General features: G+C 45.3%; 1 protein-coding gene across 1 annotated transcript in view; it reads left to right on the top strand.

The window, feature by feature from the left end:
* Nucleotides 1–8,909: 8,909 nt before the first annotated feature.
* LOC126475119 (myrosinase 1-like) overlaps nucleotides 8,910–21,755 on the top strand; it is a 186,388-nt gene continuing 173,542 nt past the window's right edge. Inside the window, exon 1 of the mRNA XM_050102713.1 lies at nucleotides 8,910–8,977. The gene's annotated coding sequence lies outside the window, so the exon portion shown is untranslated. The remainder of the gene's footprint in view (nucleotides 8,978–21,755) is intronic.

Genomic DNA, 21,755 nt, shown 5'->3' with positions numbered 1-21,755 from the left:
GGTGTGGATGAAGAAAAAATGTTCAAATGTGTGTGAAATCTTATGGGACTTAACTGCTAAGGTCATCATTCCCTAAGCTTACACACTACTTAACCTAAATTAACCTAAGGACAAACACACACACCCATGCCCGAGGGAGGACTCGAACCTCCGCCGGGACCAGTCCATGACTGAAGCGCCTTAGACCGCTCGGTTAATCCCGCGCGGCTGTGGATGAAGAACAATCCAATGAATCTTTGTGACCTCCTCTCAGGTGTGCTGACTTTTGTGAGATCTTGCATTGTCATGGAGAGGGACAAGTTCGGTTTTTAGTGACGATGTAGGCGCTGAAGTCGTTTCTTCAATCTTCTTCAGTTGTGTGTAGCCAGCCGGCACATGGGAAATCTGACAGGTTTATGTCACATTGTACGATTATGGCAGATACCTCGCCCAAAGACTGACTCACAATGCTTCTATTCACTGTCAGGTCTCTGTGATCATTCTGAAAGCGTCTACAATATCTGCAATACTTTGACTTACCGCTAAAAGAAACTCAATGATAGCTCTCTGCTTCGAATGCACCTTTGTTACACAGACGCCATTTTGAAGGCTACGTATAGCACCGCCACCTATGGAAACTACATAAAACTATAGGGGCTGAAGTGGGAATATTCCACGAATTCCTATATCAAATTTTGCATTTTTTTTTTTTCAACTGATAATTTTTGTATCAAGAAAGTGACAAAAATCTTTAAAGCAACACATGAAACACTCGTGTTTCGACTTCTGCAAGCGAAACAAACAAGAAACGCAACACTACTTGGCGAGTCGAGGATGTAACTGTTTACCCCCTCCGTCTGTACCTGCACTGCTATTTTTTGTAGGCTGGCTAGTGTGAGAAAAGGGTCAAACACGGCTGAATCTCCGCATCAGTCGCTGGAAGCGGCGGTAGTTGTGCAGCGTGTCACGCGGTTAAATCGCCTGTGCGTAAGGCCGTGACACATCGTCCTACAAAGCGACCTAATGCGAACGCGGCAATGGGCGACCGATACAACGCGAAGCGATGCGATGCGGTTCGTCACCCTACTTGCGCAGCCGAGCCGCGCGGCGTATAATACCAATAAGTGAGAAAAATGGATTTTCTGATTTTCTTGCTTCAAAAAAGTACTGCGTGTTAATGAAGCAAATCCACATCATCTCTGGAGCTACTTTTAGTCAGAGATTCTCCTTTTTCTTTATATAATGAAAAAGCACATATATCGGTTTTGCGCTATTTCTTAACTATACAGGGTGTTACAAAATAAAGAAAAGATGTTATGTGGACATGTGTCCGGAAACGCTTAATTTCCATGTTAAAGCTCATTTTAGTTTCGTCAGTATGTACTGTACTTCCTCGATTCACGCCAGTTGGCCTAATTGAAGGAAGGTAATGTTGACTTCGGTGCTTGTGTTGACATGCGACTCATTGCTCTACAGTACTAGCATCAAGCACATCAGTACGTAGCATCAACAGGTTAGTGTTCATCACGAACGTGGTTTTGCAGTCAGTGCAATGTTTACAAATACGGAGTTGGTAGATGCCCATTTGATGTATGGATTAGCACGGGGCAATAGCCGTGGCGCGGTACGTTTGTATCGAGACAGATTTCCAGAACGAAGGTGTCCCGACAGGAAGACGTTCGAAGCAATTGATCGGCGTCTTAACGACGAGGACACCTGCAATGGACAAGGCAATTCTTCGTGCAGTTGGCGATAACCCTAATGTCAGCGTCAGAGAAGTTGCTGATGTACAAGGTAACGTTGACCACGTCACTGTATGGAGAGTGCTACGGGAGAACCAGTTGTTTCCGTACCATGTACAGCGTGTGCAGGCACTATCAGCAGCTGATTGGCCTCCACGGGTACACTTCTGCGAATGGTTCATCCAACAATGTGTCAGTCTTCATTTCAGTGCAGATGTTCTCTTTACGGATGAGGCTTCATTCCAACGTGATCAAATTGTAAATTTTCACAATCAACGTGTGTGGGCTGACGAGAATCCGCACGCAATTGTGCAATCACGTCATCAACACAGATTTTCTGTGAACGTTTGGGCAGGCATTGTTGGTGGCAGCCTCTTCATCTCAGAGAAGCACTTTCAACCAAGTCCTCAATTATTCCTCTACAGTTTTCGTCCTCTACAGCTCTCTCTAGTACCATGGAAGTCATTCCCTCATGTCTTAGCAGGTGTCCTATCATCCTGTCCCTTCTCCGTATCAGTGTTTTCTACATATTCGTTTCCTCTCCGATTTCGCGCAGATTCTCCTCATTCCTCATCTTACCAGTCCACCTAATTTTCAACATTCGTCTGTGGCACCACAGCTCATATACTTCGATTCTCTTCTGTTCCGCTTTTCCCAAAGACCATGTTTCACTACCGTACAATGCTGTACACCAGACGTACATTCTCAGAAATTTTTTCCTCAAATTAAGGCTGATATTTGATATTAGTAGACATCTCTTGGTCAGGAATGCCCTTTCTACCATTGGTAGTTTGCTTTTGATGTTCTCCTTGCGCCGTCCGTCATTGATTATTTTACCGCCTAGGTAGCAGAATTCCTTAACTTCATCTGCTTCATGACCATCAATCTTGATGTTACGTTTCTCGCTGTTCTCATTTCTGCTATTTCTCATCATTTTCTTCTTTGATTTACATTCAATCCATATTCTGTACTCATTAGATTGTTCATTCCATTCAGCAGATCATATACTCCTTCTTCACTTTCACTCAGGATAGCAATGTCACCAGCGAATCGTATCATTGATATCCTTTCACCTTGAATTTTAATACCACTCCTAAACCTTTTTTTGCGATGTACAGATTGAACAGTAGGGACGAAAGACTGTATCCCTGTCTTTCATCCTTTTTAATTCGAGCGCTTCGTTCTTGGTCGTCCACTCTTATTATTCCCTCTTGGCTCTTGTACATATTGTATATTACCCGTCTCTCCCTATGGCTTACCCCCGCTTTTCTCAGAATTTCGAACATCTTGCACAATTTTACATTGTCGAACTCTTTTTCGGGGTTGACAAATCCTATGAACGTGTCTTGCTTCCACCATTAACCCCATCGTCAGAATTGCCTCTCTCGTGCCTTTCCCTACTAAATGCATATCTTGAGGGTGATGAGCACTCACATAGTAGAAAAGATGAGTTCTAACGCAGCAAATATCACAAGTCCTCACAGCTCTTAAAGTATGGATTTTAGAGCCAATGTTTACTATACTTTATTGCTTCAAATGATCGTCCCTGTCATATTCGACAACAATGGCATTCCTCCTGCGATAACCCGCATAATTTTCAGACAACAATCGTACATACAATATATAAAATGTGATGCTTTGTTTTCTTCTTCGCGGTTGCTTTTAACTACCATAGCACGGCATTTAAACAGTTAGATAAATTTTTCTCGTGTTTCAGTTGTATTATGCCTTTTGACGAACTGGCAGAGCAGAAAACCTTTCATACTCTTACCACACAGCATCCAAAATACTAAAATTTTTATAAATTGTGTAGTTTTGTAATTGTACTGTGTGTAAAGAGAAACACATAAAAAGATTAAAAACGAAAAAGGAAAAAAAAGGATATCTTCCATTCTTATTCTACATATTTATTTTAATTTCGAATTCCATTCCTTTAATGTGAGCGAAGTCGCAACGTGAAACCGAAATTTGCGTTTTGACTCAATTCACAGGGGTGCCCCTGATTCGGACATATGTCCAGTCCCAAAACATATTTCGCAACTGCAAAGCTTTGCCGGGTTCGTCCGTAAAATATAGTACGCAGTGTTTTACTCTTCATTTCATATTAATCGACAAGAGTTGATTAGGTTCACGTAGCCGCTTCGCACTGGTCATTATCAAATGGAGGAACGAGAAAATTGTGATCCAGCACACGTCACAATTTTAAAAATTCCATGATATGTATACATGTTCCCATTACGTCTATATGTTGAGTATTTAAAGTTGTTTCATATTTTACGTAAATGAGGTGAAACCACGGCATATGTGTGCTGTATACGCTGCAAAAGCTTCAGTTTCAATTAATATAGTGTACATATGTGGTGGTTTCACGTCATTGACGTAGAAGATGATAACGACGTTAAATACTTAACATAGGGACTTAATGAAGACACATATACATGTTATGAATTTTTAAACTTTCGCCGCGCGCTGACTCACAATGCATTGCGGTGACTGGTGATGGGAGAGCGATATGTAAATACACAGATGGAAGTGGTATCACGTGAACAAGGTATAAGGCCGGCCGAAGTGGCCGTGCGGTTAAAGGCGCTGCAGTCTGGAACCGCAAGACCGCTACGGTCGCAGGTTCGAATCCTGCCTCGGGCATGGATGTGTGTGATGTCCTTAGGTTAGTTAGGTTTAACTAGTTCTAAGTTCTAGGGGACTAATGACCTCAGCAGTTGAGTCCCATAGTGCTCAGAGCCATTTGAACCATTTTGAACAAGGTATAAACGGGCAATGCACCGGAGATGGTTCAAATGGCTCTGAGCACTATGGGACTCAACTGCTGTGGTTATTAGTCCCCTAGAACTTAGAACTACTTAAACCTAACCAACCTAAGGACATCACACACATCCATGCCCGAGGCAGGATTCGAACCTGCGACCGTAGCAGTCGCACGGTTCGGGACTGCGCGCCTAGAACCGCGAGACCACCGCGGCCGGCTGCACCGGAGAATCTGCCATTTGTACTCAAGTGATTCATGTGAAAATGTTTCCGACGTGATTATGGCCGGAAATTTTTTTGGAAATTTGTGGTAAGGAGTGTGGGACCAAACTACTTAGGTCATCGGTCCCTAGGCTTACGCCCTACTTACTCTAACTTAAACTAATTTATCCTAAGGACAACACACACACCCATGCCCGAGGGAGGACTCGAACCTCCGACGGGGGGAGCCGCGCGAGCCGTGACAAGACGCCCAAGACCGCGCGGCTACCCCGCGCGGCGATTATGGCCGTACGACGGGAATTTTTTCAACGAAGAATGGTAGTAGGCGCTGGACGCATGGGACATTCCATTTCGGAAATCGGCAGGAAATTCAATACTCAGAGAGCCACAGTGTCAAGAGTGCGTCGAGAATACCAAACATAAGGCATTACCTCTCAGCACGGACAACGCAGTGGCCGACGGCCTTCATTTAACGATCGAGATCAGATGTGCTTGCGTAGAGTTGTCAGTGCTAACAGACAAGCAACACTGCGTGAAGTAACCGCAGAAATCAATGTGGAACGTACGATGAAAGTATCCGTTAGGACAGTGCGGCGAAATTTGGCGTTAACACGACATCGCCTACAGCGCCTCTACTGGCCTCGTGGCCATATCGGTTGGAATCAAAAATGGTTCAAATGGCTCTGAGCACTATGGGACTCAACTGCTGAGGTCATTAGTCCCCTAGAACTTAGAACTAGTTAAACCTAACTAACCTAAGGACATCACAAACATCCATGCCCGAGGCAGGATTCGAACCTGCGACCGTAGCGGTCTTGCGGTTCCAGACTGCAGCGCCTTTAACCGCACGGCCACTTCGGCCGGCCAGGTTGGAACCCAGACGACTGGAAAACCGTGGTCTGGTGAGATGAGTCCCGATTTCATTAGGTAAGAGCTGATAGTAGAGTTAAAGTACACTCCTGGAAATTGAAATAAGAACACCGTGAATTCATTGTCCCAGGAAGGGAAAACTTTATTGACACATTCCTGGGGTCAGATACATCACATGATCACACTGACAGAACCACAGGCACATAGACACAGGCAACAGAGCATGCACAATGTCGGCACTAGTACAGTGTATATCCACCTTTCGCAGCAATGCAGGCTGCTATTCTCCCATGGAGACGATCGTAGAGATGCTGGATGTAGTCCTGTGGAACGGCTTGCCATGCCATTTCCACCTGGCGCCTCAGTTGGACCAGCGTTCGTGCTGGACGTGCAGACCGCGTGAGACGACGCTTCATCCAGTCCCAAACATGCTCAATGGGGGACAGATCCGGAGATCTTGCTGGCCAGGGTAGTTGACTTACACCTTCTAGAGCACGTTGGGTGGCACGGGATACATGCGGACGTGCATTGTCCTGTTGGAACAGCAAGTTCCCTTGCCGGTCTAGGAATGGTAGAACGATGGGTTCGATGACGGTTTGGATGTACCGTGCGCTATTCAGTGTCCCCTCGACGATCACCAGTGGTGTACGGCCAGTGTAGGAGATCGCTCCCCACGCCATGATGCCGGGTGTTAGCCCTATGTGCCTCGGTCGTATGCAGTCCTGATTGTGGCGCTCACCTGCACGGCGCCAAACACGCATACGACCATCATTGGCACCAAGGCAGAAGCGACTCTCATCGCTGAAGACGACACGTCTCCATTCGTCCCTCCATTCACGCCTGTCGCGACACCACTGGAGGCGGGCTGCACGATGTTGGGTCGTGAGCGGAAGACGGCCTAACGGTGTGCGGGACCGTAGCCCAGCTTCATGGAGACGGTTGCGAGTGGTCCTCGCCGATACCCCAGGAGCAACAGTGTCCCTAATTTGCTGGGAAGTGGCGGTGCGGTCCCCTACGGCACTGGGTAGGATCCTACGGTCTTGGCGTGCATCCGTGCGTCGCTGCGGTCCGGTCCCAGGTCGACGGGCACGTGCACCTTCCGCCGACCACTGGCGACAACATCGATGTACTGTGGAGACCTAACGCCCCACGTGTTGAGCAATTCGGCGGTACGTCCACCCGGCCTCCCGCATGCCCACTATACGCCCTCGCTCAAAGTCCGTCAACTGCACATACGGTTCACGTCCACGCTGTCGCGGCATGCTACCAGTGTTAAAGACTGCGATGGAGCTCCGTATGCCACGGCAAACTGGCTGACACTGACGGAGGCGGTGCACAAATGCTGCGCAGCTAGCGCCATTCGACGGCCAACACCGCGGATTCTGCTGTGTCCGCTGTGCTGTGCGTGTGATCATTGCTTTTACAGCCCTCTCGCAGTGTCCGGAGCAAGTATGGTGGGTCTGACACACCGGTGTCAATGTGTTCTTTTTTCCATTTCCAGGAGTGTATTTCGCAGACCCCAAGACGAACATTTATGGGACGTAACCGACAGGTCGATTTGTGCACAAAAATCCTGCATCGGCAACACTTTCGCGTTTATGTGCTGTTATAGAGACAGCTTGGCTGAGTATTTCTGCCAGGTACTTCCAATGACTTACCGAATCCACGCCACGACGAGTTGCTGCACTACGCCGAGAAAAAGGAGTTCCGACACGATATAGGGAGGTATCCCACGCCGGCCGACCGGTTCTAGATGCTTCACTCCGGAACCGCGCTGCTGCTACGGTCGCAAGTTCGAATCCTGCCTAGGGCTTGGATGTGTGTGATGTTCTTAGGTAAGTTAGATTTAAGTACTTCTAAGTCTATTTGACTGATGACCTCCGATGTTAAGTCCCATAGTGCTTAGATCTATTTGAACCATTTGAGGTATCCCGCGACTTGTTGTGCTGCTCCTTACAAATCAACTTAATAGCATCGCTAAAGGGCTGTGGGATTCCTACAAATCCTACTTTATTTGGACCCTTACGAATCTGAATATAACCTAAAACCTTCCGCTCCAATAAAGTTAGAAAAGCAACACTAATTGAAACACCTCAATGTGTATGCAGTTCTTCACTTGATAATGGACACGCGGTCGACATAACAATAATAGATCTTACGATAAATAGTCGTCGAAGGCGACTATGATATACTTCAAAAATCCGAAAATATGTTTAGGTTTTCACGCCATGGACAACGTATTGAAGAAAACTGCAGAAAATCTTTTCTAATGGTCCGATGGCAATTTGAAACCCAACTTCCAGGAATACGAATTCACTGTGTTTACCAATCCGCCGGATCGTTTGGTTTTGAGGTTACCGCGCTGATAAGTACTGAGATTTCTTACTAAATATCGATTTACCACCATGGAAGTAGATACAACCGGTGCGAACATTAACGTGTGGTGTAACTAGGCTGCTTAGGTTTTTATATTGGTAACGCCACGTAGCGCTCTGTATGAAAATCACTGGCTGTGCTGTGTGCAGTCTATGGCTGTTTGGCATTGTTGAAATATTCTCTATTGTAGTGGGCAGTTGGCTGTTAACAGCGCGTAGCGTTGTGCAGTTGGAGGTGAGCCGCCAGCATTGGTGGATGTGGGGAGAGAGATGGCGGAGTTTTGAGAGCGGATGATCTGGACGTGTGTCCATCAGAGACAGTAAATTTTTAAGACTGGATGTCATGAACTGATATATATATTATTACTTTTGAACACTATTAATGTAAATACATTGTTTGTTCTCTATCAAAATCTTTCATTTTCTAACTATGCCCATCAGTAGTTAGCGCCTTCAGTACTTAGAATCTTTTATTCAGCTGGCAGTATTGGCGCACGCTGTATTGCATTAGTTTGAGTAACGAAGATTTTTGTGAGGTAAGTAATTCATGAAAGGTATAGGTTATTGTTAGTCAGGGCCATTCTTTTGTAGGGATTTTTGAAAGTCAGATTGCGTTGCGCTAATAAAAATATTGTGTGTCAGTTTAGTGTTGATCAGAATAAGTAAAGAGAGTAATGTCTGAGTACGTTCAGTTTTGCCCAGCTGCTTGAACAGCAAATAGCGTAAGAGGTTCATCAGAACAGTCATTCATAAATTTTTCTAAGGGGACGTTTCAGCGGTCGATAACAAGTTACATGTTAGCTTGATACGTACATGGCGAGTTAAGCGACTCTAGGTGTTTGGATAGACCGCTGGTACTTGACCTAGTTCTTCGCTGAGCGTTAAGGTGTCCGGTCACGTGACAACTTGCGCCTGAGGACACCCGGACTGCCTCTGTTATCTGCTAACGCGGACTCGGGAGGAAACAGTTGTGTCAGAACTGGCCTCACAGCTGCACCGCGCGGAACGCCTTCCCTGCGGAAAGTAAGTCGACGTTCACCGTCAGTTTTGTTGTGGAACTCCTTCCACTGCCTATAGTAGTAAGATTTTCTTAGAAATTGTTATGAACATAGATTATCGGAATCAGAGGATTACAGTCATCGTACAAGACGAATAGAGTGACCCACCCTTTTTTTTTCCCTCCGTACCTCTCTATCGGCGACCCCACAACACCACCATTATCTACTCTTCCATGTACGTTCCGCTGCGATGTGACGTGATAGGATCAGGGACAAGTGTTCGGTAAAACACTTTTTCCCAGGTTTCTTCAGCGCATCGCAAAGCAAAATTAGTCTTTCGCAGAGTAAGATTGTTGCAGATGGTTTGCATCTTTTTTGTTCTCAATCTACACAGGAGCTCTTTTGTACTCTCTCACAGGGAGGAAGAAATGATAAAAGATTTGATTTTAAAGGCCATTCAGTACAGAAGTAATTACACAGGCAGCACAAAGCTAGGAAGGAAAAAAGGAAAGAAAGAAAGATTAGAATTTAACATTCCGTCGGCGTCGGCCATTAGAGATGGAGCACAAGCTCAGATTGGAGGATTCGGCCGCGCTGTTTCAAAGGAACCACTCCGGAATTTGTCTTAAACGATTTAGGGAAATCGTAGATAATCTAAATTTGGATGACCGGACGGGGACTTGAACGGAAATCCTCCCGAATGCGAGTCCAGTGTCTCAGCAATGCACCAACTCAGCACTTGGAGGTCAGCTGCAATTCTCCCGATAACTAAGCCGGTGACAGAACAAATACCCAATTTCGTGACTATCGAATTCACTCATATATGAACATTTCAAATATGCTTCATGCTAAGAACATAGTTCAAGCAGAATGAGTTACTTCGTTCAGCTCGTAAAAAAAGAAATTCTTAATATCAGAATTAGTAGAGAGCGGTCAGAAACAGTCTGAAAAGCTTGTAAGGGTACTTCAGGGTAGGCTATGCTGAGAAATAATTGTTAAGACGAAAATTCGATGTGTTGAGGCGTTTCCGAGTTAATTAGTATTGAAGTTAGCCAATCAGGCCGTTGCGCGAGCGCATTCAAACGGCCCGCCAGATACGATTAGTATCAGTTGTTCTCATAGCGTTGCTGACAGCGCACGAGACTGCTCAGCTTTTGGCTCGGGCTCGATGCTTACTGACGTCCCATGTTCAATTTTTGAATCACCCTCCTTTTCAGTTTTAGGAAACCAAATGAAGAACATTTTTGGAGTCACCGTCTATGGATGTCCGGTTGAATTTGCAAACTCACCGGCCTGACTGGCTAAATTCAATGCTAATTAACTCGGAAACGGCGCAACGCATTGAATTTCTTTCTTAATAGTTATTTCTCAACATATTCTACACTGCAAGGCCCTTGCTGGGTTTTCAGACCGTTTCCGACCATCTTGTATACATCTGGTAATCCAGCTGAACAAGAAATACTTGAATAATGATAACTGAAACCAACAGCTGTATTGAAACCCAACATGCAACCGGTTTCAAAGCGAAAAGCGTCATCTTCTTGCCTCTGTGTATGAAAACGTACATGGCATGTTAGAAAAATAAGAATGTACAGACAATAAAAATCATAGTTTGGTACTAAAAAGTGGATAAATCACGACATAAAATTACATAATAAAAATATACTATCGTTATCTATGCAAAACGAAATTCGGCATCTAACTTACATTGCTTAATCTTTTTCCTTCTCTCTTTTTTCAACATATTTTTATCTTTTACTCCGATAATTAAATTCTCTAATTATGTAATGTACGCGACGGGTTCCAAGAGTACAACGACTTTCACCAGCAAAACAATCGACATCAGATATATCCCTAATCTGAACCTCTACAATTATGGAGTACAAAACCAACAACAACAACTACTAAACAAACTAATAACATAATACCAAACAGCTGGAGTAGCTAAACACTGGATCAAAAACTATGAACAAACGTTCAACACAATCGGTGCTGAAGTCACAAAAAACTAGAAACACATGCTCCATTGTTATTTCTATACACAGTCACATCCCTGTAGTCCACCACCACACTAGCATGGCGAATGTGTAACTTGTGTAAGTAAAAGTCCTTAAATGCAATATCTCCAAAGTAACAAAGAAAAAGTTAGCAACGTTTCTTATAATTCCAGGAAATTTACTGGACGTAAAACAGGGTTGCAAACGTTAGTAACATCTATTGTCAGTATGTATCCACAGGATTAAAACTAGCATACACGATACACGCGGACGAACAACTGCCGATGAACATCTCGCGTGGCAAATTCTTTCTTTATATGTAACAATAGCCTATAAAGTAAACCAGTAGATGTCAATCGGTAACACCAATAGCCACTTATATGTAACATACGCATACAGGACCATGAAATTAGGAACGTCCATATAGAATCCAGCGGAATAAAACCAACAAAACGTACGTATTAACATACAAAAGGAAGATAATGAACTCCGAAGAATCCATAAGAAGCGGAGGGAACCCAGAAAATAACTTAACACAAACACGTTTTCAGAAAATGTCAGATAGCCTTCGCAGGGTTTCTTAATAACATACTTGGAAATATTGGAAGCAGAACAAATGGTTCAAATGGCTCTAAGCACAATGAGACTTAATATCTGAGGTCATCAGCCCCCTAGACGTAGAACTACTTAAATCTAACTAACCTAAGGACATCACACACATGCATGCTCGAGGCAGGATTCGAACCTGCGACCGTAGCAGCAGGACGGTTACGGACTGAAGCACGTAGAACCGCTCGGCCACAGCCACCGGCGAAGCAGAACAAGTAATATCTTTCCATCACTCTCTAATGTAAGGAAGAAAACAACATTTTGCCTGTTCTGTTAATGGCTATCTCAGGGTCACTTTCTCGAGTTTTAGTTGTTGCCTTGAAACAAACAGAATCTTGACAGTAGGAAGTTGGGTGCTTACGTGTTTGTTATTAAAAGGTGGTGCGTGGTAGGTGCTTTGGTAAGAGGTGACTCCTGAGCATATTTGCGCGAAGGCTGTATGCAGGTCAGCATGGACTTCAGATGTCGTTCAGAAATGAAATGACTCTGCATGACCAATATTGCTTACTCTAACAACCGAAGTCTTGAGCGACCTTCCAGCAGAACCTGAAGTGCCTCACACCAGACATAACATCAGTGTCCTACCACAGTAAGTATATGTGTCTCCGTCTTTTTTCTCTATGCTGTAAACTTCATCCTGGGCAAATCCTTATGTTTAACTGATCGTCTTGGATTCTCAATGTTCCCAATTCAATCATTTATTAGAATCCTTCATTTCCCTTGAGCTAACAGATCTGTCGTTCTAGTAAAACAAATTCCCTTCAGATCACCGAAGTTAAAGACTATCGGGGTTGGCTAACACTTGGCTGGTTGTCCGTCTGGGTCCACTGAGCGCCGTTGGTAAGTTGGGTGCACTCAGCCCTTGTGAGGCAAATTGAAGAGCTACCTAGTTGAGAATCAGTGATTCCTGTCTCGTAAACTGACAATGACAGGGAGTGTGGTGTTAGACCGTATGTCCCTCCATAAACGCTTCCGGTGACGCCTATGCGCTGAGGATGATGCGACAGTCGGTCGGTACTGTTGTCTTTCAAGATCTGTTCAGACCGAATTTAGTTCGTTAGACTAACCCCATCTTTCCCCATTCTAAAGAAAAGTCAACTTGCCAAAAAGTGTTAATTCTATCAGAATTCCTAATTAATGTTTAGTTTTCTATTAACTGTACTAGAACCTGCAAATTCCGTGTCCTGCAGGTTCGTAAATTCATTTGGTCCCTGGACTAACTATTTTATCACCGACCTACAGTCCAAACAACACTTGGAGTTCCTCCCAGCAATTACAGAAACGCCCGCCCGGTTAGCCGAGCGGCCTAACGCACGGCTTTCCGGAGCGGGAAGGAGCGCCTGGTCCCCGGCACGAATCCGCCCGGAGGACTTGTGTCGCGGCCCGGTGGGCCGGCCAGTCTGTGGATAGTATTTAGGCGGTTTTCCATCTGCCTCGGCAAATGCGAGCTGGTTCCCCTTATTCCGCCTCAGCTACGCTATGACGGCGATTGCTGCGCAAACAAGTTCTCCACGTACGCGTACACCACCATTAGTCTACCACGCAAACATAGGGGTTTCACTCATCTGGTGTGAGACGTTCCCCGGGGAGGCGGGGGGGGGGTGGGGGGGGGGTCCACCGGGGGTCGAACCGCACAATAACCCTGGGCCCGGTGTGGGGCGGCGGAGGTGTGAAGTGGACTGCGGTAGTCGTCGTGGAGTTGTGGACCACTGCGGCTGCGGCGGGGACGGAGCCTCTCCGTCGTGTCTAGGTCCCCAGTTAACATACAATATTCAAATACAGAGACACTCTGGCCGTCGTTGGTTGGAGACTTTCTTTCTTTCCTGTGCATTCAGACTCATCTTGAGCAGATATACAGGCTCTTTATAATGAAAGTACAGCTACTCACGGAGGTCGTGTCTGCTGAAATGGCTATACAGCAGCAAAACATGCTAATGTATTAATGCAGAAGTGATTTACGGCGGAGAAAAGTAGTTCCAATTTTGGCCACCAGGAGCATACCTGGCGGTGTACAGCATCTTGTCGACGTCTCCGATGCTGATTTTGAACAAAGTCTGTACGCGGCGGTCAGTAATAAAATCAACATTATTCCTCTCTCACTTGTTGGACATTTTCTGCCCACGACCAGTTCTTAGTCCATTACATACAGAAACATTTCTATACGTCTTTCTTGCATTCACAGCGCCAGATTTGCACCTGGTGACCATTTCAACTAATTTTTCCCAGCGTAAATCGGTTCCGCACTTACGTGTTGAAATATCGACCACATTTCGTTGCCATACGATAATTAAGGCCCACAATGGACCTAGGTCAGTAGCTGAGCTTTAGTTACAACCGCACGAAATCATAGGTTCTCACTGGCTGCCTCGAGTGCTACCACACTCACATGTGCCCGGGATATTTAAAAGCAGCAAATCCAAAACATTTCTTATTCCCTCTGGTTTTCTTTGTTACTGTTTCATTATTCACCTTTATCTAATGGCAGGGTAGTTTACGCTTTCTACTAGCTTTTCACGTTCCTAAATCACATTGGAAGTTTCAAGCAGTGTAGGTTGTTATTTCTACTCATATTTACGGCAGGAAACAGAATTTTTAAGGTCGCCCTATAACAAAAAGTCAATGCATGCTTGGACTCAACAAATCCATTATATCTTAAGTCTAGTTTCGTGGAGAAGTCAGGCTCAAAGACTCCTTCAGCCATTTTGATTTAACTTCTCCGTAGTTTCCCGTCCTATACACTAAAGTGTCAACAAACAGTGTTAGACTGCGGCCCAACCTGTTTGACAGGTAGTTTAATACGCGAAGAACAGGAGTGGTCCTATCACATCTGCGTGAACATTGCCGACGATATCTACGTTGACAAATACCGAGCGCCCGGCACAACGTACTGTATTCTACGAGGGGCGTTCAGTAAGTATGGCAACACAGCATTTTTCTCGGCCAGTTTCGGTTGAAAAAAGGCGTAACTTGTTTTGAGACATCGTGAAATATAACCGCTTCAGCCACTACAGTTCCATGAAGTTCCGATTGGTGGCGGTGCTATATGTAGCCTTCAAAATGCCATCTGTAGCAGAGGTACTCAAGCATTAAGTTTCTTTTGGCAGAAAACCAGCGCATTGCCGATATTCATACACGTTTGTAGAGTGTCGACAGAGACCTGACAGTGAACAAAAGCACGATGAGTCATTGGCCGTGGCGTCTGTCACCATTGCAACAAGTTCGCGCTAATCTGTCCGATCTCCCGGCCGGCCGCACAGACTGTAATGTTGAAACGTACGAACACTCTCATTTGAGGTGATACAAGGAACACAATCAAATACCTCGCTGCTCAACTGGACCTCTCGTTTGGTAGTGCTGAAACACACGTCCACCAGTTACGGTACTCAAAGGTGTGTGACTGCTGGTCTCCTTGCCGCCTCACAGCAGACCACAAAGAGCAACGGAGGACCCTCCGTGCCGATTTACTTGCGCGTTGCTAGACTGATCGTGACAATTTTTTGTCGAACATCTTATGAAACATAGGTTGATCACTTCTAACCGGAAAGAAAACAGCAATCCATCCAGTGGCGCCACATCACCTCTCCTCCGAAGAAAAAATTTCAAAGCCACTCCCTCAAATGGTAAAGTCATGACGACGGCCTTCAGTGGATCTGAACAGATTATTCCGTTTGGTGTCCTCCTTCATGGTGCAACGATCAACTCCGAAGTATACTCTCAGGAAACTGACCAAACGACTTCGGCGTGTTCGTCACCACAAAAACGCAAACGAACTTCTCCATGACATCGCAAGGCCTCGCATAAGTCTGCGCACCCGAAATGAGCTCACAAAACTTCTTTGGACTGTTCTTCCTTGTCCATCCTGCAGCCCGGACGTCGTACCTTCCGTCTTCCATCTGTTTGGCCCAATGAAGGATGCACTCTGCATGATGCAGGGGAGGTTATTGATTCAGCAAGACGTTGGCTTCGATGTCGACCAGCAGAGCGGTACTATGCGGGCATAACCCCCCCTCCCCCGTTACGTGCCGTTGCATTGAACGGGGATTACGTTGAAAAAAGGGTTTCGTAGCCGAAAGAGTGGGGTGTAATATGGGGTATTGGCATGCTGAATAAAGCCAACCCGCTTTCAGAAAAAGATGTGTTGCGTTACACATTGAACGCCCTTGCTATTAATCAAAAAGCCTGTATTATTCAAAAAGCGTTCCAGTCAGTGACACAATATCTTGAACCCATTCCGTATTATCGGACCTATGTTAAGTGCCTACAGCGTGGTGCTGGGTTGAAAGCTTTCCGGACATCCGGGAAAACAGGATCTGCTTGTTGACCTTGTTCCATCCATGCTAATAAATGATTAAAAATTTTCGTCTCTCTAGGAAACCCGATATATTCCAGCTCAAAACAAGCTCCACAGTACTCCAGCAGACCGATGTTACGGCAATCAGTCTATGATTTGCTCATCCGTTCTTTTGCCCTTTTCATATACAAAGTAGTATTTGTTTTTTCCAGTAGCTGTTTGGCAATTTTTCTTGGTAAATAATGATTATGTGAAGCAAAATACTGTTTAGCTACTAGGAAGACATCAGCCAGCATGATTTTGTTTTTTGTAACTGTGTTCGTTACGAACATGTGGACAGCAGTACGTCTTTTCTTTTATTCGATAATCGACTTCATCTCCTCAACACCTGGTGCAAGATATGGCACAGTGTACCACTCGACCTTATTAAAAACAAACACAAAACTGTCTTTCACTTTCTCGTATTAGCACACAGCACAGGTATCCGTATAACGTGACTCGTCCAATTGGGGCTGGCAGCAAACAAATGGAAATAGAAGAAAAACGCACACCGTTCCTTCAGTCAACTGCCTTCAGTTGTAATTTTGTGCGAGTACAACTGACGCCGACGAAGAAAAAGTAGATATGCTACTAATCTAAGGAGACTATAAGTTATCGGAACGATATTTACAATAACATTTTCTTATTTACAATCTGGGTACGCGCAATAAAGTACTCAACGGGTTCTTGCCTCGTTGAATACACCGGTTCCCATCATATCACCGAAGATGAGCAATGTCGCGCATGGGCCGAACGTGGATGGGAAACCGCCCGGGTGCGTCACTCGCTGTTGGCTTCTTTCCGTTTGCCTTTGCGACAAAGTGGAGGACGAATGTTGACTTAGAGGTCCTGATCACCAGACTTCTCGCCAGTGTCTTGAATTAAATTCCAAAGCTCTCTGCAGTGTCTCTTGCAGTGTAGGATATGACAGTATTAATGGAGGCTGCGCGGGATTACCCGAGCTGTCTTGAGGCGCTGCAGTCATGGACTGTGCGGCTGATCCCGGCGAAGGTTCGAGTCTTCCCTCGGGCATGGGTGTGTGTGTTTGTCCTTAGGATAATTTAGGTTAAGTAGTGTGTAAGCTTAGGGACTGATGACCTTAGCAGTTACGTCCCATAAGATTTCATACACGTTATTAATGGAGACCCGACCGTCCGAGAGGGACGTTAAGTTCGGCGCTATTCGAGAAGAGTAGGCTGCATATCGGCACGCGACTTTACCGCCTCCTTTTCCTCATCACACAACGCGAGTGGACGACTTACGTTAGCATGGCGACCTGGGATGTATGCCAGCACAGGACAGTGCCACGTACTGTAATACGTTCTGAACAGGTATGGAAGCGAAGAAGTGAATTACCGAGTAAAAGGTGTAGGATGCTACTTAAGAAAGACGTGCTATTGCTACACCTTCGTAACGAACAAAAATACGAGAAAGTCAATCATGCTGGTAAATGTCCCTCTGTTAGTTAAACAATATCTTCTTGATATTTATTCCAGTCCACTGGGACGCGGTGGTACACCAATCTCACTTTGAGATTAATATTAAAAGATAGTCCCAAGTTTGGAAAAATACTGTTTACTAATTCAAAACCACGCATTTCACCTGGGTAGGACAACGTAATGTTTTCTAGAAGAAACATAAAAAATGTATATAATAAATAACAACATCTCTTCTTGCTGTTTATGAATATTTTCTGTTTAAATATTGTACTCTCACGTACTTGACATTCCATACCTCTGGTATTCGACAGGATTCTGTAATAATGTTTATACAGTTTGTTTCCTATTCGACGTGTTTGTAGCTCGCATATGACAATTTTTCTCTCTGCTATAATGATTTTTCATTGATGGCTTTGTACGAGGGTTGAATGAAAAGTAATGCCTCGTTAATTGGGTTTGGAAGGGAATGGCTCAAATGGCTCTGAGCACTATAGGACTTAACATCTGAGGTCATCAGTCCCCTAGACTTAGAACTACTTAAACCTAACTAACCTAAGCACATCACACACATCCATGGCCGAGGCAGGATTCGAACCTGCGACCGTAGCGGTCGTGTGTGGCCGTGCGGTACTAGGCGCTTCAGTCTGGAACCGCGTGACCGCTACGGTCGCAGGTTCGAATCCTGCCTCGGGCATGGATGTGTGTGATGTCCTTAGGTTAGTTAGCTTTAAGTAGTTCTAAGTTCTAGGGGACTGATGACTACAGATGTTAAGTCGCATAGTGCTCAGAGCCATTTGAACCATTTTTTGAAGCGCCTAGAACCGCACGGCCACACCGGCCGGCTCAAGGGAATATTTTAATAAATCAAACGCATAAATAATTCTTAGAATGTGATCTTTAATTACCTACATTCACTTTTCCACATAATCAACAAACAGTCAATTGGATACATTTCTGCCATCGATGAACAACTTTTCTGAAGCCGTCACGGAAGAAGTCGACACTCTATTTCCGCAACTATAGTCTCACAGTTCTCTCAACGGCTTCATCAGAAGCATAATGATGTCCCCGCAAATAGTCCTTCATTACTGGGAACAGATGGAAGTCAGACGGTGCTAAATCTGGACTGTATGGAGGATACCGTACGGTGGTGAGATTCGCTCTGAAGTTCTGCTGTGGTGGCACGTGAAGTGTGTGGTTTGGCATTGTCATGGTGCAGGAAAACATCTCCATTTTCCTTTCGGACTCTCATTAGCTGTCGTTTAAAGAGTTCGCAGCGTTGTGGTGTAAAATTCTGAATTTATTGTTGTTCTACGATCAAGCAAATCAACACGGATAACACCATCTGCGTTCCAGAACACTGTGTCCATGATTTTTCCAGCTGAGGGCTGCGTTTTCAGTTTCTTTTTCTGGGGCGAGTCTTTGCGTCGATATTCCATAGACTGACGTTTCGTCTCCGGGTCGTAATGGTGTAACCACGTTTCGTCTCCTGTCACAATTGGATGGAGAAAGGCGTCACCTTCATTCTCGTAACGCGAGAGAAGTTCCTGGCAAACTTCAAGTCTGTGCGCTTTCATTTCAGGAGTGATACGACGATCGTCCTGAATCAGTCTGTCAACATTTTGCTTGTGAAACTCGGTGGTTGCCGTCACAGGACGTCGTCCAACTCTTTGTTTGTCACGCAGGTCAGTTGTTCCCTCCTAAACATCTTTAAATCTACTCGCCCAACGACGCACAGTACTTGCATCGTCACAATCACCACAAACTGCTTTCATTCTCTGATGAATCTCCTTTTGGGGTGACACCTTCTGCTGTCAAGAATTCAATGACTGCACGTTGCATAAATCGCATTGACCGACCGTCTGCGCAGGGTTCCATACTTTACACTGTAACAAGACAACCGTTCAATGCTAACGCTACCCGGCAACTGGAGCTGTAGAGAAGAGGCTACAGAACAAACCAGTACCTGCCGCATACCAATGCTGCCAACTGTTGAAGGGCTACAAAGGTGGAGGCATTCGTTTTCAGTCAACCTTCGTACTTTCATCTTGCGCCATCTAATCATGGTTGTCTTTAATAGCGCCATCAGTCCCTTCTGATTCTGTCAGTACTTTGTATACACAGTGTCATCGCGAATAAAGCTACTGAGAACTTTGTTTGGGTGCCATATCTACAGCTGATGGGCGTGGACTTACTCTACACTGCTATGACTGATGATCAAAAAATTACGTACATTGAGGGTGGAGGGGGAAGAGGAAGGAAAAGAAAGGGAAGAGAAGGGAAGGAACTGATGGTATTAGCTGCATCGAGACTCATGCGGAATGAGCGGCGATGAGTGAAAGTGTGTGCCAGATCGGGAATGAAATCCGCGATCTCCTGCTTACTGGGCAGCTGCGTTAATCAATGTGCCACCCGGACGCAGTATTAATCGCAAATGCGGGAACTGTCTCGACACCCTCCTCAGCCAACCCACGTTCCCACCTAGCGGCACTAATGACCCACAGTCTCCATCTGTGTCCTCTGTGCTCCCTAATTTTAGATTCCTGTTGGAGGCCAAACGTAAACGCGGATCTGCACTGATCGTTGTGGATTCATAGCCCATCGAAGTGTGGTAATTATATGACTGCGTGGTGCCTCTTCTTTCAGACATGCCCGAAAAATGGTTGTGGATTTACAGGCCATTGAGGCACATCAATTACATGAATTACGTTCGATCTTCAGCGAGAATCTAAAATAAGGTTGCACGGAGGCTATGTGTGGGGACTGTGGATAAGTGTTGGTCTTAGGTGGGTATGTAGGTCAGTCGAGGAGCAGCCGAGATAATGTGCACATTTGAGATTAAGACTGTGTCTGGGTGGTGCATTGGCGAATGCAAATGCCTAGTAAGCAGGAGATCCCGGGTTTGAATCCCAGTCTGACACTCAGTTTCACCCAACAACTGTGATTCTGCATTAAGCTCCAATGCAGCTGATATCATTAGTTTCTTCCCTTTCCTTTCATTTCACTCCCCCCCCCCCCACCCTCCCCTGCACCCCACCCCTCCACCTTCAATTTACATAATATTTATTACAGTGGCAGATTCCACATTGCGCCCTCTTTTAGAATACTGTTGCACAGTGTGGGATCCTTACCAGATAGGACTGACTGAGTACATCGAAAAAGTTTAAAGAAAGGCAGCACGTTTTGTATTAGCGCGAAATATGGGAGGGTGTGGCACAGAAATTATACAGGATTTGGGCTGGACATAATTAAAAGAAGGGCGTTTTTCGTTGCGACGGAATCTTCTCACGAAATTCCAATCGCCAACTTTCTCCTCCGAATGCGAAAATACTTTGTTGACACCGACTTACATAGGGAGGAACGATCACCAAGATAAAATAAGGGAAATTAGAGCTCGTACGGAAAGATATAGGTGTTCATTCTTCCCGCGCGCTATACGAGATTGTAATAATAGAGAATTGTGAAGGTGGTTCGATGAACCCTCTGCCAGGCACTTAAATGTGATTTGCAGAGTATCCATGTAGATGTAGACATGTCGGAAAGAGCAGACGCCATGCATTCGAATAACTAATACGCCTTGAGGGTTATGGATCCACAAATGTCAGAGAAGATCCACATTTACGTTAGACTTGCAGCGGGCATCTGAAATCAGCGAGCACGGAATACATGGACGGGACTGAAGATACGTGGTAGCGCCAGGTGCGATTTAAGTCGGCCAAAGAGCATGCTGAGATAATCCCCGCATTTGTGTGCAGTTGGTGCAGTGCTTAAAGCAGTTGCCTGTTAAGCAGGAGATACCAGGTTTTAGTCCTGGTCTGGCACACATTTTCACTCATCGCCGCTGGTTTCACGTACGTTCCAATGCACCTGATATCGTCACTTCCTTCCCTTATCTTTCCCACCGAGCGAGGTGGCGCAGTGGTTAGCACACTGGACTCGCATTCGGGAGGACGACGGTTCAATCCCGTCTCCAGCCATCCTGATTTAGGTTTTCCGTGATTTCCCTAAATCGTTTCAGGCAAATGCCGGGATGGTTCCTTTGAAAGGGCACGACCGATTTCCTTCCCAATCCTTCCCTAACCCGAGCTTGCGCTCCTTCTCTAATGATCTCGTTGTCGACGGGACGTTAAACACTAACCACCACCACCACCTTATCTTTCCTCCGCTTGCAGTTTATATATTATGTATGACAGCTGCAGATTCTGCGTGGTATCAATTCTTTTGGACATATCTGGAAGAACAGACATCACACATTCATATAACTGATGTGCCTCGATGGGCTATGAATCCACAACAATCAGTGAAGATGCCCATTTTTATGGCATGTGAGATTCTTCTATAGGTTTATTCTGGATGGTTTTTATACCATATCCTACGGTGTTCACGTTCGTTTATCAGGTTTAGGCGTTTTTGACGAATACTTTTTGG

The sequence above is a fragment of the Schistocerca serialis genome, chromosome 1 (genome assembly GCF_023864345.2).
Source record: "Schistocerca serialis cubense isolate TAMUIC-IGC-003099 chromosome 1, iqSchSeri2.2, whole genome shotgun sequence".
Taxonomy (NCBI): Eukaryota; Metazoa; Arthropoda; class Insecta; order Orthoptera; family Acrididae; genus Schistocerca; species Schistocerca serialis.
This window is presented reverse-complemented; position numbering and strand designations above follow the sequence as displayed.